Below are 18,662 nucleotides of genomic sequence, written 5' to 3' on the forward strand. Positions count from 1 at the left end.
CCCCGTCGCGGCAGCTATCTCGAGCTCCTCTCTATTGCAGGCCTTCTGGGCCTACCTGTTCTGTGCTGCCCTCTGGGCCTATTGGGCCTTTGCGGGCCTGCATCCTGGCCCAACAACAGGTTGGGTTTCTAGTCGTATGCAGGCCGCTTTGGCCCAGTAGGCGGGCTTTTTTATTTTCTTTTTTTTTTGCTTTCTTTATTTTTGTTTTATTTATTTTTGAGTTGTTTTTTGCTATATTTAGAGTTTCTTTGTGAATATTTTTGCTTTAGGTACAAAAAATTACAAACTTTCTATTAGTGCCGGTAGTTTACAAATTTGAATAGTTTACATTTTGAATTATTTGAAATTTGTGTGAATCACTAGTTTGTGATTAACTTAACTTTGAAAATAGATTTTTCAGTGATTCTTTTTTCTTATGTTTAATATTAGTGTGTTTTACCATTATATTCAATTTGGTAATGCTTAGGTTATTTAAAAAATGAAATGCCTTTGTAACGGATGAGTTTTCGTCCGAAACCCTGATTCTTCGAAAGAGATTGTCCATTTTGTACACGAAGTGCATCCAGTTTTTGCGGTTACCCTCTCTACTTTTTTGCACATGCTATGTGGGTGAAATTATGATACCATGCCAACTTTCAACCTTTTCTGAGTTCATTTGAAATGCTTTTCAATTTCAGGGTCATTTAGCTGAAAAAATCAGTAAATGCATGAAAGAATTTGTTTGCACATAAAATTTCTTCGCGTTTCAAATGCCAAAACACATAACTACCCTAACTATTATAGAGATTCCCTCCTGGGTGTGAAACACAGAAGAAAGTGATGATAGTGAAGCCGATCACTTCCCAGATCTTTGGGTGTGAAACTTTTTCTTCACGTGTGTCCCTTTGCGCCGTAGCCATGGAAAATCTTCATCATTTAACTGGATGCTCGGGTCAATATTCACTGTGAATGGAGCAATTTCATCAAACTTTTCATAATCTTCTGACATGTCTGTCTTGTCATCCACTCCCACGATGTTTCTCTTCCCAGAAAGAACTATGTGGCGCTTTGGCTCATCGTATGATGCATTCGCTTCCTTATCTTTTCTTTTTCTCGGCTTGGTAGACATATCCTTCACATAGAAAACCTATGCCACATCATTAGCTAGGATGAATGGTTCATCTGCATACGCAAGATTGTTGAGATCCACTGTTGTCATTCCATACTGCGGGTCTTCCGTTACCCCATATCGTGTCATATTGACCCATTTGCACCGAAACAAAGGGACCTTCAAACCACGTCCATAGTCAAGTTCCCATATCTCCTCTATGTAACCATAATATGTTTCCTTTCCCGTCTTGGTTGTTGCATCAAAGTGGACACCACTGTTTTGGTTGGTGCTCTTCTTATCTTGGGCGATCGTGTAAAATGTATTACCATTTATCTCGTACCCTTTGAAAGTCATTATATTCGAAGATGGTAACTGGGACAGCGAGTACATGTCATCTTCAATAGAGGCGTCATGCATGGTACGTGTCTGCAACCAGCTGGCGAAACTCCTGGTTTGTTCACGTGTAATCCAGTCATCAGACCTCTCCGGGTGTTTGGAGCATAGAAAATTCTTGTGTTCGTCCATATACGGAGCCACCAAGGCGGAATTCTGTATAACTGTGTAGTGTGCTTCAGTGAGAGAATGTCCGTCCATACATATTTTTTGATTCCCTCCTAGCATGCCTTTTCCATCTAGTCTGCCCTTATGCCGCAATTCAGGAACACCAATCGGCTTAAGGTCAGGAATAAAGTCAATACAAAACTCAATGACCTCCTCATTTTCATGGCCCTTGGAGATGCTTCCTTCTGGCCTAGCACGGTTATGAACATATTTCTTTAAGACTCCCATGAACCTCTCAAAGGGGAACATATTGTGTAGAAATACAGGACCCAAAACGTTAATCTCTTCGCATAGGTGAACTAGGACGTGCGTCATGATGTTGAAGAAGGATGGTGGGAACACCAACTCGAAACTGACAAGACATTGCACCAAATCATTCTCTAACCTTGGTAAGATTTCTGGTTCGATTACCTTCTGAGAGATTGCATTGAGGAATGCACATAGCTTCACAATGGCTAATCGAACGTTATCCGATAGAAGCCCCCTCAATGCAACCGGAAGCAGTTGCGTCATAATCACGTGGCAGTCATGAGACTTTAGGTTCTGGAACTTTTTCTCTGCCATGTTTATTATTCCCTTTATATTCGACGAGAAGCCAGACGGTACCTTAATACTGAGCAGGCATTCAAAGAAGATTTCCTTCTCTTCTTTGGTAAGAGCGTAGCTGGCATGACCCTGATGTATGCCGTCTTTTCCATGCATACGTTGCTGGTCCTCCCGTGCCTCAGGTGTATCTTTTGTCTTCCCATACACGCCCAAGAAGCCAAGCAGGGTCACGCAAAGATTCTTCGTCACGTGCATCACGTCGATTGCAGAGCGGACCTCTAGATCTTTCCAATAGGGCAGGTCCCAAAATATAGATTTCTTCTTCCACATGGGTGCGCGTCCGTCAGCGTCATTCGGAACAGGTTGTCCGCCAGGACCCTTTCCAAAGACTACCTTCAAATCCTTGACCATATCATGTACATCAACACCAGTACGGTGACGAGGCTTCGTCCGGTGATCCACCTCACCTTTGAAATGCTTGCCTTTCTTTCTTACGGGATGCCTGCTCGGAAGAAATCGACGATGTCCCAGGTACACATTCTTCCTACAATTGCCCAAATATATACTGTCGGTATCATCCAAATAGTGCGTGCATGCGCGGTATCCCTTGTTTGTCTGTCCTGAAAGGTTACTGAGAGCAGGCCAATCATTGATGGTCATGAACAGCAAGGCCTTTAGGTCAAATTCTTCCCCCATGTGCTCATCCCACGCATGTACACCTGTTCCATTCCACAGCTGTAAGAGTTCTTCAACTAATGGCCTTAGGTACACATCAATGTCGTTGCCGGGTTGCTTAGGGCCTTGGATGAGCACTGGCATCATAAAGAACTTCCGCTTCATGCACAACCAAGGAGGAAGGTTATACAAACATAGAGTCACAGGCCAGGTGCTATGGTTGTTGCTCTGCTCCCCAAAAGGATTAATGCCATCTGCGCTTAGACCAAACCATACGTTCCTTGTGTCATCTGCAAACTCCTTCCCATACTTTCTCTCAATTTTTCTCCACTGCGACCCGTCAGCGGGTACTCTCAACTTTCCGTCTTTCTTACGGTCTTCTCTGTGCCATCGCATTGCCTTCGCATGCTCTTTATTTTGGAACAAACGTTTCAACCGTGGTATTATAGGAGCATACCACATCACCTTGGCAGGAATCTTCTTCCTGGGGCGCTCGCCCTCGACATCACCAGGGTCATCGCGCCTGATCTTATAGCGCAATGCACCGCATACCGGACAAGTGTTCAAATCCTCGTACTCACCGCGGTAGAGGATGCAGTCATTAGGGCATGCATGTATCTTCTGCACCTCTAACCCTAGAGGGCAGACATCCTTCTTTGCTTCGTACGTACTCTCGGGCAATTCGTTGTCCTTTGGAAGCATATTCTTTATCATTACCAGCAACTTTCCAAATCCCTTGTCAGATACACCATTCTCTGCCTTCCATTGCAGCAATTCCAGTGTGGTGCCCAACTTTTTCTTGTCAGCTTCGCAATTCGGGTACAACAATTTCTTGTGATCCTCTAACATGCGATGCAACTTCTTCTTCTCCAAATCACTTGCGCAGTTTCTCTTTGCATCGGCAATGGCCCGACCTAGATCATCAGCGGGCTCATCTGATGCCTCTTCTTCAGCTTCTTCCCGCATTGCCAGCTCAGCTTCTTCCCCCATTGTTGTATCATCGTATCCAGGGAACCCATGGCCAGGATAGCTGTCATCGTCCTCTTCTTCTTCATTGTCTTCCATCATAACCCCTCTTTCTCCGTGCTTGGTCCAAACATTATAGTGGGGCATGAAACCGGACTTAAACAGGTGGACGTGAATGGTTCTTGACGTAGAGTAATTGTGATCATTCTTACAGACTAAACATGGACAAGGCATAAAACCATCCGCCCGCTTGTTTGCCTCAGCCGCAAGCAGAAAATTTTGCACGCCATTAATGAACTCGGGAGAGCATCGGTCATCGTACATCCATTGTCGGCTCATCTTCATTACACAACACCGAATAGACCAAGTTCATACAAGTTCATACATAAAGTTCATACATAAAGTTCATACAAGACTTAAATGCAACAAACAAATAACTCTCTAACTAAATAATTTAAATGCAACAACAAATGCGATCAAGATCGCAACTAAGGTAACAATTGATCCAACAGCATAATGATACCAAGCCTCACTATAAATGGCATATTTTCTAATCTTTCTAATCTTCAAGCGCATTTTCTCCATCTTGATCTTGTGATCATCGACGACATCGGCAACATGCAACTCCAATTCCATCTTCTCCCCCTCAATTCTTTTCAATTTTTCTTTCAAATACTCAGTTTCTCTTTCAACTATATTTAACCTCTCGACAATAGGGTCGGTTGGAATTTCCGGTTCACAAACCTCCTAGAAAAAAATATCTATGTCAACTTGATGGGCATTATTTGTCATAAACACGAAATGCAACAACTAGTTTTAAAAGAGAATATACCACATCCGAATCTTAACAAGGACGAGGGCCGACGGGGACGGATATCAAAACCATGGCACTATGTATAACAAACAACGTACGGGTAAGATAATTATACGAGTAACTATATATCCAAATCACACAAACATCAATTTGGTAATGTAAACCATTCATGAACAAGAGGCTCACCACAAGCTAGGTGGTGCCGGCGACGGGACGGTGCGGAAGATGGACGGTGGTTACGACGGAGATTTAGAAGGCACTAAGTAAATCACACCTACATATGCAAACTAAGTGTTAGTTTTGACCACAAATTGCATATAAATCAAATACTAGCACATATATTTTCTACCAAATTACTAAACTCATAAATTAATCACTATACAAAGCATTGCAAGAGCTAATCTAGCAATGAGAGATGAAAGGACAAAGTTGCTAACCTTTGTGATCATTTGAATGGATGGGGGCCTTCGAATCTTGACAAATTTTGGGCAAAATGTGTGATGAGCTCGAGAGGAAGAGGCGAAGAACAGAGAGGAGAAGGGAAAGGGGAAGAACAGAGCGAGCTCGGCTGGATGAAGGGTTTATGTAGGACGACCTTTAGCACCGGTTCGTCCCATGAACCAGTACTAAAGGTGCTGGAGGGGCCCCGGACTGACAACATCCTGCCACCACTCACTTTAGTACCGGTCCGTGGCACGAACCGGTGCTAAAGGTCGGCCACGAACCGGTACTAATGAAACGGCTGGCTAGCCGTTGGAACCGGCACTAATGCACACATTAGTGCCGGCTCAAAAGCAAACCGGCACTAATGTGCTTGACATTTGACCCTTTTTCTACTAGTGTATTTCGACTCTTGTCTTGGAGAACAATCTTGCGGCTAGGAGGTAAAACCTAGCTACGAGAATCGGTGGCAATCGTCGCGCTGCGCGACTCGTCACTGCTTTCGCTACTCTGCTCGTCGGCGAGTTTGATTGTTGTCGCCATCTTCATAGTGTTCTTGGTTTTCTTAGCATTCAAGACAGTAGGTAAGATTCCTACTGGCATATATCTGTACTCCTAAAGGGGGACTTGGTAGTCTTCGTTCCATGGTTTTTTTCGTCGCTCCTCTCATCTTCGTTTGATTTTTATTCGTTTCTCCTCCCACCTTTGTCTGGGTTTTTTGTCTCTCCTCCCACCAAATGCTCCCCTCCCACTAGAGTAAACCAGGGAACGAGGCCCCCTCGCACGTAATGGAGAAAAATCGGCCGAACGAGGTCCCCTCAAACACCTAGTGGAAAAGTGAAGGAAATATGCCCTAGAGGCAATAATAAAGTTGTTATTTATATTTCCTTACATCATGATAAATGTTTATTATTCGTGCTAGAATTGTATTAACTGGAAACTTAGTACATGTGTGAATACATAGACAAACAGAGTGTTCCTAGTATGCCTCTACTTGACTAGCTCGTTAATCAAAGATGGTTAGGTTTCCTAGCCATAGACATGTGTTGTCATTTGATGAACGGGATCACATCATTAGAGAATGATGTGATGGACAAGACCCATCCGTTAGCTTAGCACTATGATCGTTTAGTTTGTTGCTATTGCTTTCTTCATGAATTATACATGTTCCTCTGACTATGAGATTATGCAACTCCCGAATACCGGAGGAACAGTTAGTGTGCTACCAAATGTCACAACGTAACTGGGTGATTATAAAGATGCTCTATAGGTGTGTCCGATGGTGTTTGTTGAGTTGGCATAGATCGAGATTAGGATTTGTCACTCCGATTGTCGGAGAGGTATCTCTGGGCCCTCTCGGTAATGCACATCACTATAATCCTTGCAAGAAATGTAACTAATGAATTAGTTGCGGGATGATGCATTACAGAACGAGTAAAGAGACTTGCCGGTAACGAGATTGAACTAGGTATGGTGTTACCGACGATCGAATCTCGGGCAAGTAACATACCGATGACAAAGGGAACAACGTATGTTGTTATGCGGTTTGACCGATAAAACATCTTCGTAGAATATGTAGGAGCCAATATAAGCATCCAGGTTCCGCTATTGGCTATTGACTGGAGATGTGTCTCGGTCATGTCTACATAGTTCTCGAACCCGTAGGGTCCGCATGCTTAACGTTCGATGACGATTCGTATTATGAGTTTATGTGTTTTGATGAACCGAAGGTTGTTCGGAGTCCCGGATGAGATCACGGACATGACGAGGAGTCTCGAAGTGGTCGAGACATGAAGATTGATATATTGGAAGGGTATATTCAGACACCGGAGTGGTTCCGAAGTGTATCGGGTATTTTTCGGAGTACCGGGAGGTTACCGGAACCCCCCGGGGGATTAATGGGCCAGATTGGGCCTTAGTGGAGAAGAGAGAGGGCCGGCCAGAGGTGGCGCCCCTCCCCCCTTGCCCAGTCTGAATTGGACAAGGGGAATGGGGGCGCCCCCCTCCTTCCTGCTCTTCTCTCCTCTTTCCCTTCTTCTCCTTCTTGGACTGGGAAAGGGAGAAACCTACTCCTACTAGGAGTAGGAATCCCCCCCTTGGGTGCGCCCCTTGTGGCCGGCCCTCCTCCTCCTCCCCTCCTTTATATACGGGGGAGGGGGCATCCCATAGACACACAAGTTGATCTTTAGCCATGTGCGGTGCCCCCCTCCACAGTTTTCCACCTCGGTCATATTGTCGTAGTGCTTAGGCGAAGCCCTGCATCGGTAACTTCATCATCACTGTCACCACGCCGTCGTGCTGACGAAACTCCTCGGCCTCAGCTAGATCTAGAGTTCGAGGGACGTCACCGAGCTAAACCTGTGCAGATCGCGGAGGTGCCGTGCGTTTGGTACTTGATCGGTTGGATCGCGAAGACGTTCGACTAATTCAACTGCGTTACTAAGCGCTTACGCTTTCGGTCTACTAGGGTACGTGGACACACTCTCCCCGCTCGTTGCTATGCTTCTCCTAGATAGATCTTGCGTGATCTGATATGTCTCCATCGTATCTATAATTCTTGATTGTTTCATGCCAATATTATACCACTTTCACATACTTTTGGCAGCTTTTTATATGATTTATTGGACTAACCTATTGATCCAGTGCCAAGTGTCAGTTCCTATTTTCTGCATGTTTTTTGTATCGCAGAGTATCCATATCAAACAAAGTCCACATGTAATAAAATTTCACGGAGAATTATTTTCGAATATATGTGATTTTTGGGAGTTGGAATCACCGCAAACGGAGGCCCGTGGTGGGCACAACCCACCAGGGCGCGCCAGAGGAGCCAGGCGTGCCGTGGTGGGTTGTGCCCACGTCGTACGTCAGTTGGGGCTCTATCGGGCGCAAGGAAGCTTCTATCCGGAAAAAAATCGTGTTCAAATCTCAGCGCAATCGGAGTTACGGATCTCCGGGAATATAAGAAACGGTTTTCAGCCAGATCTGAGGAACACGAAACAGAAGAGAACAGAGAGGGAGATCCAATCTCGGAGGGGCTGCCACCATGGAGACCAAGGAACAGAGGGGTAACTCTCCTCCCCATCTAGGGGGAGGCCAAGGATGAAGAAGAAGTAGGGGGGCTCTCTCCCCGTCGCTTCCGGTGGCGCCGGAGTGCCACTGGGGCAACGATCGGGACGACAATCTACATCAACAATCTTGCTACCGTCAACACCAACTTTCTCCCCCTCTATGCAGCGGTGTAACACCTCTTCCCCCCACTGTAATCTCTACTTAAACATGGTGCTCAACTCCATATATTATTTCCCGATCGTGTGATCATCTGCAGGCCAGCCACCCACCTTTGATGATTCAGTGCAGGGGCAGACGGAGGTACTTGCAAGGGAAGGCACCAATTGGGACAGGGAAATTCTGTAATAGGGTGGGGAGGTCGACCTCATCACAAGCAATAGGCATGAACACACTTCTGTCCACATCGGCCATGCATCAATCCTGAAGCTGCACCGAAAGTGAGCAGAATCTGCTTGGACACCTCAATCTCGGCAGCTGTTGGGGAGATGAAAGTGCCGTCTGCATACGGACAGATCCCGCTTTGGCAAATAACCAATGTAATGGTGAAGAGCGGGTCTCCCTCACGAAGCCCCCGCTTAGAGAAACTTCGGCCGAGCTCCCCATTGGCCATGGCGCGAGAAGAAGCAGATCCCCAAAGCAGAGCAACCATCTATGACCAAAACTGCCTAGACATGAGGCCCAGCATGTAAGCCCAATGAGACTGAATCAAACGCACCATCAGTGTCCAACTGGAGCAACGATGCAGGATCCTTGTTCTTGTGTCGCAATTTGACAACATTCTATGCACTACAAAAAAAATACACTTCCGTGATGATACGTGTTTGTCAAAGTAGGTCGCGTTTTTTGTCATGCATGTACATCCATGACAAATTTATGACATAATCAAGATAGTCATACCTGTGTTGTTGTAGAAGTGTTCCATGACATTACCAAGATTATCATCACGGAAGTGTCCACTTCCATGACGATAAATCGCGCGTCACAGAAGTGCTTTCGTCAAGGGTGACCGACACGTGGCATCCACCGTAACGGAACGCCGTTAAGCTGTCGTGTCGGGTTTTGGATCCGATAACCCGTTAACAACCCCGACCAATGGGGATTTTCCATGTGTAAAATCATCATTGGCTGGAGGAAACACGTGTCAGCTCATCGTTGGGACAGATGTCATCCACTCATTGGACAGAAGGCGCCTATGAAACGTCGACACGTGGCACGGCCCAACAGAGGCCCATTCCTGTGAAAAGGCCGGCCCGTTTGACTTGGTCAAAAGGTGGCGGGCCGGCCCATGGAAAGCCTGTTAACGGCCTGTTCGCATATAGCCCATTTACAGCCCGCTAATTCAAGGCCCGTTACGCCCTATCCGAATTAGGCCCAGTAGCGTCATCTGGGCCATCCAATAAGATTCCAGCCCGTTTTTACTTATGGCCCATGTATGGCCCATGACGTCTTTCGGCCCATATGACGCCCTATGTAACTCTTAGCCTATTAACGGCCCGTGGTGAAACTGGCCCGTAATGAACAGTGTATCACTTTACACCCATTAACGGCCCGTGGTGAAACTGGCCCGTAATGAACAATGTATCACTTTATACCCATTAACGGCCCGTTATTCCGTTGGGCCGTTTCCAGCCCATGTTATCTTTCAGCCTTCTCAGAGCCCATTTATTCTTGGGCTCATTTCCAGCATTCGTTTACTTACGGCCCGTTACTGTAATTTTCTGCTTGTGGGCCAAATTCAGCCCGTGGTTACAGTCGGACCGTTTGTGGTCCGTTAATACGTTGGGCCGTTTTCATAGCGTCATCAAATACGGCCTATTAACGATGGCCCGTTATGGTCGGCCCATGAACGGACGATTCCAACTCTAGCCCGTTTACGGCCATAATGCGGTCTGTTTGGCCCATGTTTGGCCAATCGATCATACGGCCCGTATAAGGCCCATTGATGATACGACCCGCATAAGGCCCATTGTTTCTATGGACCGTAGAAGGCCCATTGTTTCTACGGACCATAGAAGGCCCACTGTTTCTACGGCCAGCAGGAGGCGCAGAGTCACTACAGTAAATATTAGCCCATGGTTATTGTGGCCTAGTTTTAAAAAATAGGTTATTGCAGCCACTAGCTAACCGCGGAAAAAGAACTGCAATGACTACAAGCAAACAAATAAACAAGACAACAAGGAAATAAATAAGCAAGCAACTAACGCTAGGCTATCACGGCTATTACACATATTACATCCACTGGGCATCAAAGTTCGCCACCAGTGCAAATATAGGGAACAAAGCAGCATATCATATACACTGGTTGTCAAAGTTGGTGACCAGCGCAAATAAACGCCGCAGCAAAACAAATCCAGAACTGAAACCACTTCAGAAGATCTCAAGAAACAATATCCTGGGTACCCATAATGCTGGCAAGATGCTTAGCAAGCTTATTAACTTTCTCTTGTTTGGTGCTTAAATCCTCCAGTGCTTGCTGTTGCACCAGAAAATATGCATCTGAATTCTGCAGGGACTTCCTCAGTCCTTCAGCTTCCTGTCGCAGCACATCTGATCGATGTCTTTCAACTTGAAGTTCAGACTCAAGAAGACGAACTGATTCAGGCAGCGAGTTCGAAGAGCTTGTGCCAGCAGTAGTGGCCAGTAACTCGAACACTACATCAAGACAGGACTTTTGGGTGCCCTCACTGTCGTCAAGATAGTTTTTATCAGCTTTCTTGGAGACCAACAGGGATGTCTCACTATCTTGAACCTTATCTGCATTACTTCCTTTACCATTGGATAACGCGGTACTGTTCTCCAATATTTTGTCAGCATTCTAAAAGAGAAACAAGCAGACACATCACATGTTTACCATGTTGTATATGAAACTCATTTTGGTAAATGATTTCAGTAGTAAAGTGGATAGGATAACAACATGAAACAAACATATATCTATGTACCATGGTCACTTTATGCTTTATATCATTCTAGTTTTTGTTGCCAAATCAACATAGAGACACAGTTCAAATAATATTTGTTCAAGACAAAGCAGAATAGACAGAATATAAGTGTGGGTAACTATAGATCAATAACAACACTTGTAATGTGCATGGCATGAGAACATAACTGTTTATTCAATTGAAACTGAAATCAACATAGAGCAGGTTACAACAGCAAACCAGTTAAAGAAACAGATTTAAAACATACCTGTTGCGCCATTGGAGTTTCAATTCCATCCTTTAAATTTGAAAATAGTTGGTATGAGTAAATACAGTAATGCAAGAGCAAAGGAGTATGAACCATAGCTACAGAACCTGACCTAAGAACAAATCTTCTTCTCCTTTAAGCGTTGAGTTGGGATTCGGAGTGGCGGTCCTCGTGCTTTGGGCACTGCAGTTCCCTTACTAACTGCTCGTGTTTGGGTGCTCTGTGGTGGAGACGGTGCTGTGTCAACTGGAACTGGGTTACTATCTGCCGGGGTTGGGGTTAGAAGGGGTGTAGCTGGTTCTCTGTCCAACTGGGTAGGGGTACAATCTGCGAGAGTCTGGGTTATGTGTGGTGGATCTGGTCCTTGGGCAAGTACAACCGTGGTTCTATCTGCATCAACTGGTAGCACTATGTTTTCTGAAGACCGTGTTGTTACTCCCTTAGATACTGCCATCACGCTCTCCAATTCAAATGGTTGATAAACAAGAAAAGTAATTGAAAGTATAGACATTGTATGATAGACATGTGCAATGGATAGTGGGGAATAAAAGAGGGCATGAAATAATTCATATTTGTGTTGTCTAACCAAACAGGATAGCATGACACAATTGCACATATATGATGGCTAACTAAATAGGATAGCATGACACAATTTCACATTATGATGGCTAACTAAAAAAGATGGAAAGACATAGTTCAAAATATGAGACTATGTAAACATGATGACATGACATAACTATATAATGTGTTTATTAAATAGGTTGGCATGCCATAATTCACATACATTCACGGATAGAATGCCATAATTCAAAATATGATGACTGTAAACACTAAACAGGATGAGATGATATAACTATATGATGTCTTTATTAAATGGGTTGCCATGCCATAATTCAGATACATGATGTGTATGTACTATGTAAACATGATGGCATGATATAATTCAAATATATGATTTATATAGTAAGCAAGTAAGCAGAAGGGCAATCCATATATGATGTAAAAACTAAGCAATGCAAGACAACATGCATGACATGGGTAATATAACCCTGCCAAGTTTGAGCATAGACCTCAGGGGGGAAATAGGACTGGTCATCAGTCTGAATCCTCCTCTGAGGAGCTCTCTGTAACCAGCAAGATGTCTGCTTCAGCAGGTAGCATTGTCTGCTCTGAATACCTTGTTTTCACTCCAGATACTTCCATCACCGCTTCAAATGGCTGATGCACAGGAAGAGTAGTTGAATATACAAACGTTGTCGACAAATGGAACACGTAATACAAAAAAATGATAGCATGATATAATTCACATACATGATGATTGGCTAAACAACATGGCGTTGCATAATTCACATATATAATGCCTTTGCAACAAGATAGCACTGTATAATTCACATATATAATGTCTTGCAACAAGATGGCAATGCATAATTCACATATATGGTAATCAGACACTGAACAGGTGGCATTCACACAAAGCATGTCTAAACTAATCAAATGACATAGCAATGCGAAACACCATACGCACGATATGAGCAACATAACCCTGCCAAGTTAGAGCATACACCTCGGGGGCGGGGGGGGGGGGGGAAGTACTGGTCATCTGTCTCTGAATCCTCCTCTGAGGAGCTATCCGTAACCAGCGAGATATGCGCTTCGTCAGATAGCATAGTCTGCTCTGAAGACTTTGTTTTCACTCTAGAATTTGCCATCATCGTGTCAAATGGCTGATGCACACGAAGAGCAGTTGAATGTACTAACATTGTTGACAAATGTAATATGTAACAAAAAAAAGGATGGCCTGATATAATTTACATATAAGATGACTGGCTAAGCAGGATGGCATTGCAAAATTCACATATATGATGCCTAGCTAAACAAGATGGCATTGCATAATTCACATAAACGATGAATAAACTAAACAGATGGCACTCGCACAAAGGATGTCTAAACTAAGCAGATGACATATTTGATGTATAAAGTAAGCAATGCAAGACACCATATGCATGATATAACCAACATCAGCATGCCAAGTTAGAGCGAAGACCTCAGGCGGTAAATAGGAGTTGTCTTCTCCTTCTGAATCCCCCTCAGAACAGATATCTTCCTCTCGATTACAATCCAAAATGCGTGGAGGGGGGCTGCCTTTGCGCCTACCATGGAGCGACGTCTGCATGAAATTTTATTGCCACGCAAGGCTCGTCTCTTTTGCTCTACATGTTTAGTTCCATTGTTTACAACAACTGTCATGCATAGGAATAAAACATAGTGAGATTATGTAAGGAGTGCATGCAGAAATCCAGAGTGATGGTAGCACCTGTGGATAGACCCAAAACCAGTAATAGCAGGCAGATAATGGCTTCAGTTAAAAATACAGATAATGGCTTCTTTACTGTTTGTTTCCCACCCAACATGAAACTCATAGTAGACACCGGGATTAACCAGATAGTAGATAGATACTATTGATAGCGGCCCCGATATGTACCCCACAACCATTTAAAAACTCAAGTTTGACCATTAGTTTGGAGCTGACTCAGAGTCTAATCGGTGAACAGGATGATAAAGTAGCATGTAATATTAAGCGATGCATAACGTAAGCAGACACGAAAGAGTGCGACCTCTCTTGCGGACCCGTGTAGTCCTCGAGGTCATCTGCTCGGTTGATGATGGTAATGCAGTTTTCATGGCTGCCAGCGGCGGGGAAGAAGATCTGAGGCGGCGAAAGACAGTCTGGAGGCCGGATCCCTGCTGTGCTAGACCCTTCTGTCGTTGGAGCAGCTGAGCTGGGGTGGACGATGGCGCAGCAGGAGCGGGACAAACCACGCAAGGTTTTCTTTGACAACTATCTGTAAGAGAAGTAATTCTGTAAGGGCTCGTTTGAATTGGAGGATTCCAACAATGCAGGGATAGGAAATAGACAGGAATAGGATAGGAATGCACGTGCAAAACAGAGAATTTAAAAACACAGGATTTCTGCCAATCTGGGTGTTTGATTCACAACAATTGGAAGATCACAGGATGCAAAGAAGCATGGTGAGATTAAGTCAAACCACAAGAAAATGTACGATTATAATGATTATGCTACTATCTCTTAGTCTTGTGCTTCATGAATAGGAATTTGAAAAGGAGGACAAGTGAAAATTAAAATTCCTACGTTTTTTCTTTCAAGGAGACACTAAAGGAACAAATCCGTGTGCTCAGTGGACAATATATATAACATGTAGAGTAAAAAAGAGATGCAACAAGTGTACAACCTCTTTGGCGAAGCCATGTCGATCTCAGCGTGATTGGGTTGGCCGATGAGGATGCTCTGGCTGAATTTGCTGTCGGAGGAGGGGAAGAAGATCTTAGGCATCTGGAGATGGAGCCCGAGTTACTGCTCCGCTGTGATGGAGGGTTTCGTCGTTGGAGCAGCTCCGGTGAGTTGTACGACGCCGAGGCTGAAGCAGGACAAGAGAGACAACGAACAACGTTAACCTGAGTGGAATTCTAATAGCATCTCCAATACATGACATAAAATACATAACCACAAAGTGCTAGATGTAAAATACATTAGCCGCTCATCTCTGAACTTAACTGTCGAAACTGAATTTTGCTGTCGAAACTGAATTTTGCTGTCGAAACTGAACGCACTAGCAAGGTGAGGCTACACGTCGGTCGACTGACTTTTTCATCTCTGGTTAGTCGATTTTGCAGCCGTTGGATACAAAATCAAGGGCCTGCGGTTCATCTTCAACCTCCCCCCCGAGCCGCCAGCCACCACCGGGCAAACAGCAGCCCCTCGCCGCCCGCGGCCGGCGGTGCGCCGCCCCGCCCACCCCGAAAACACTCCCCACCGCCGGTCCACCGCCGCCCCGGCCATCCCTCTAGGCCCCCCCCCCCCCCCCCGTGCCGAGCTTTTTCTCCGGCGATCCCCACGCCACTGCCCCGCCAACGCCCCGCCACCGCCGGCGACCACCGCCCCCATCCTGAACCCTAAGATAGATAGTGGGGGTACCTCTCCGGCGAGCCCCCCTCCCCGCTGCGGCTGGTTCTTTCTTCACCCCGGCGAGCCCCCCACCCCCTGAAAATCAATTGACCCAAAAGTCGATTTAGTCGACTAAAGTGTAGCTAAATCGGAGCAGCATCGCAAGCAAGAGCAAGAGCGAGAGCAGCAACGTGAGCAAGAGTAGACCAGGCAGGGGACCGAGAGCAAGAGTAGAGCAGCAACGCGAGCGAGAGCTAAAGCAGCAACAACTCCTACTGATGTGGACGTCGCCGTCGAGGGAGCGACGCCGTGGAGGAAGTGGCCGGCGACGCCACCATGGATGGAGCCGTGCCGTGTCGGCTCGGGACCGAGCGCCGGTAGCACCGTGAGATCGAATCAAGAAGAAAATGCGGCGATTAGTGTACAACCTCTTTTGTGGCGCCGATTAGGCCGCAGCTTCATCCGAGGAAACGGTGATGATGATGCTCTTCCGGTGGTGCAGGTGAAGACGGCGGTGTGGGAATGGAGGTGGCGCGAAAGACGAGGGGAACGTCGGGGCAGCTCCTTGGAGGTGGAGGACGGGGTGGATGAGCCGGCGGGACGATGAGATCGACGACGGATCTCCGGTATGGTGGATGAGGGACGTCGAGGTGTTGCTGTGGACGACGTCGTCGGGGAAGAGGCTCCGGCTCGGTGGCGGACGGAGCAGGGTGTGGGGTTTCGTCGCGGGTTTTCGCGGCCTCGGTGTACGAATGGGTGGGCAGATGGGATGGCAGTGGGGAACCATGGCTTAGAGACGCGCTTGTCCGAAATGTGGGGTAAGTTATGAAAGTACCCCCACTGATTTGAGGCGGTTCTTTCGGTTCAGGGGTACCACGGGCATTTTGCGTGTCGGGATTTCACAGGAGGTGGGAGTTTTCGCGTGTGTTGTAATTTCAGTATAGCAAGGCGCGGGTTGAGATGGAGGGAGTTGTCGGAGCACAACGAGACAAAGATATATCTTAAATATTTCGGGCTAACATGGCGCGGGTTGAAATTTCCGGACAAGCCTAACGTGTACTGTACCAAATCAATGCGCACTACAAATGTCATTCAAAACTTCGAATTCATGTTATGTTCAATTAAAATATTTCGCTACGTGTATAATGCATGCAACCTACTACTCAAATGAACGTTTTAGTGCATTCCAAACGTATATACTACCGCTTCAATATGAACTAAATTTGAATTCGTTTCTCTACTTGAATAAGATCTACAGTAATGATTGTTGTGAAGTCAAAGCCTTTGAATTCATTTCTCCGTTTTAATAAGATCTACAATCATCATTATTGTCAAGTTAAACCATCGTTTGTGTATTATCTTCACAGCACACCACATGATTAGTCTCGAGTTACATATGAACTATGTGTACTATATGAACTCGAACTAGATTTTTTGAATCCACTTTATTTTTATTTCAAATCACATTACATTTCTAGCTCTAGCTAGATCTTCATAATCTAAACCATGTCTCATATGTATAATGTGTTTATCACATTATGTATGGTGCCCCGCCCCCTACGCCTACAAGTATTTAGATGTGAGTTGCAAACACCACACATTACCACAAATTCAAATAAAATGTGAGAATGTTCGATATATAGTATTGTTTAGATTGTTCGATATTTAGTTGTAAGCTGCAAACGCCACACATTATCACAAATTCAAATAAAATGTGAGATTGTTTGATGTATAGTATGGTTTAGATTGTTCGGCATTTAGCTGTGAGTTGCAAACGCCATGCATTATCACATTATGGTATAACATGTGCACAACACGTGTATCACCGCTATATTCATGCATGCAATGTTTAAAACACTATGATCTCCTATTCAAATATATGAATCCGCTTTCATATCAAATTATGATCTTTGTTAGTCTCTTACACCTACACAATCCTCTAACCTTTGTAGCTACCACTAACTTCCTCTCGTGCATGCACACGCCCTCCTCGCCCTCCCCCTCCCTCGGCATTCTATCCACCGGCACATTGATTTTCTCTTTAGGTCGTTCTCCCAGAGCCTCCACAACTCCTTTTCGACACACATCGATCGATAAACCTCTCCAGCGATGCCTGCCTACAACATACACACACACCTTCAATCTCCTCCTTTAGGTGTCCTTGCCTCGTGTCTCTCATACGATCAGACACACGTGTAAACTCTCGCCCCTCTTTTCATCGATCTCACAATCGCACACTCCTCCCCCTATCTAGCTAGTAGTTGGGCCTCTCGCACCACCTCCTAGCTCCGTTCTCTCTGTCCATCCATCTCGCTGGGCCTTATTTGCCTCTAACAAATGGACGTACACCGACCGATCTCTCGCTATACATATAGCTAGCTAGGTCCTTATAACTCGTTTTTACCCACACGTCAATCGATCTACCTCATTAGTTGTGTCTCTCCCTTCCTCCGACAAACAACAATTGATCTACCGATCTAGTTAGGTTTGCTTACCAAACACATGGTTCCCGTTCATCGTCCATGGATGCGTCCCGACAGATCTATCACGCATAGGCACACACAGAAACACATCCCCACTCTTATTGATAACATTGCAGTTCCACCCTCAGTTTGTCTAGTAGGCCTCTCCCACCATCTTCGAGAAGCAACTCCATCACCCATCCAGCACTCTACCCCTCTCCCTCCCTCTCACTCCCTCTCTCTCCTCTCTCTCTCTGTCCCATCATATTTCCCGTCCTTCAGTTATGTATGGATGTCGACCGATCTCCCTCAAGACATAGCTGGGTCTCTCCTTCTCAACACATATACGAGTCGTTCTACCTCTATAGTTAGGCCTCTGCCTACCCCTCCCCCCACACACACCGATACATCGAGCGCTCTAGTCATGTCTCCCTGCCACACACAAACTTGACATGTGCCCTCTAACGTTCCGGTAGGCCAGTCGCCCTATATCTTTGACTTGCACACACACAATTTCGATGGCTCTCTTCATCGATCTCGCACCCACCCACTTGATCCTCTCTTCGACTCTATCGATAGCTATGACCCCTCCCTCTCTTCTCGTGGATTGCCCGACCCTCTATGTATGATATGGGCAGGCCTCCATTTCACACGCATTGCATGCAAAATTTTGTTTGAGATGTCATCGACACATATTCCCACAAATAATTCACGAAATCAACCCCCACCCCACCCCCACCCCAAAACAAAAAACACTCACGAACGCGGTTTGTATCTCTCACACACACCCACGTTGGTGGGGGACGTGCACGAAGAGAAGAGGTGCATGCAAGGCGCACGTACTCCCGTGTCTTTCCCAACCACACCCGCGCGGGTACACGGTGGAGC

Source organism: Aegilops tauschii, chromosome 3 (assembly GCF_002575655.3).
Source record: "Aegilops tauschii subsp. strangulata cultivar AL8/78 chromosome 3, Aet v6.0, whole genome shotgun sequence".
NCBI lineage: Eukaryota > Viridiplantae > Streptophyta > Magnoliopsida > Poales > Poaceae > Aegilops > Aegilops tauschii.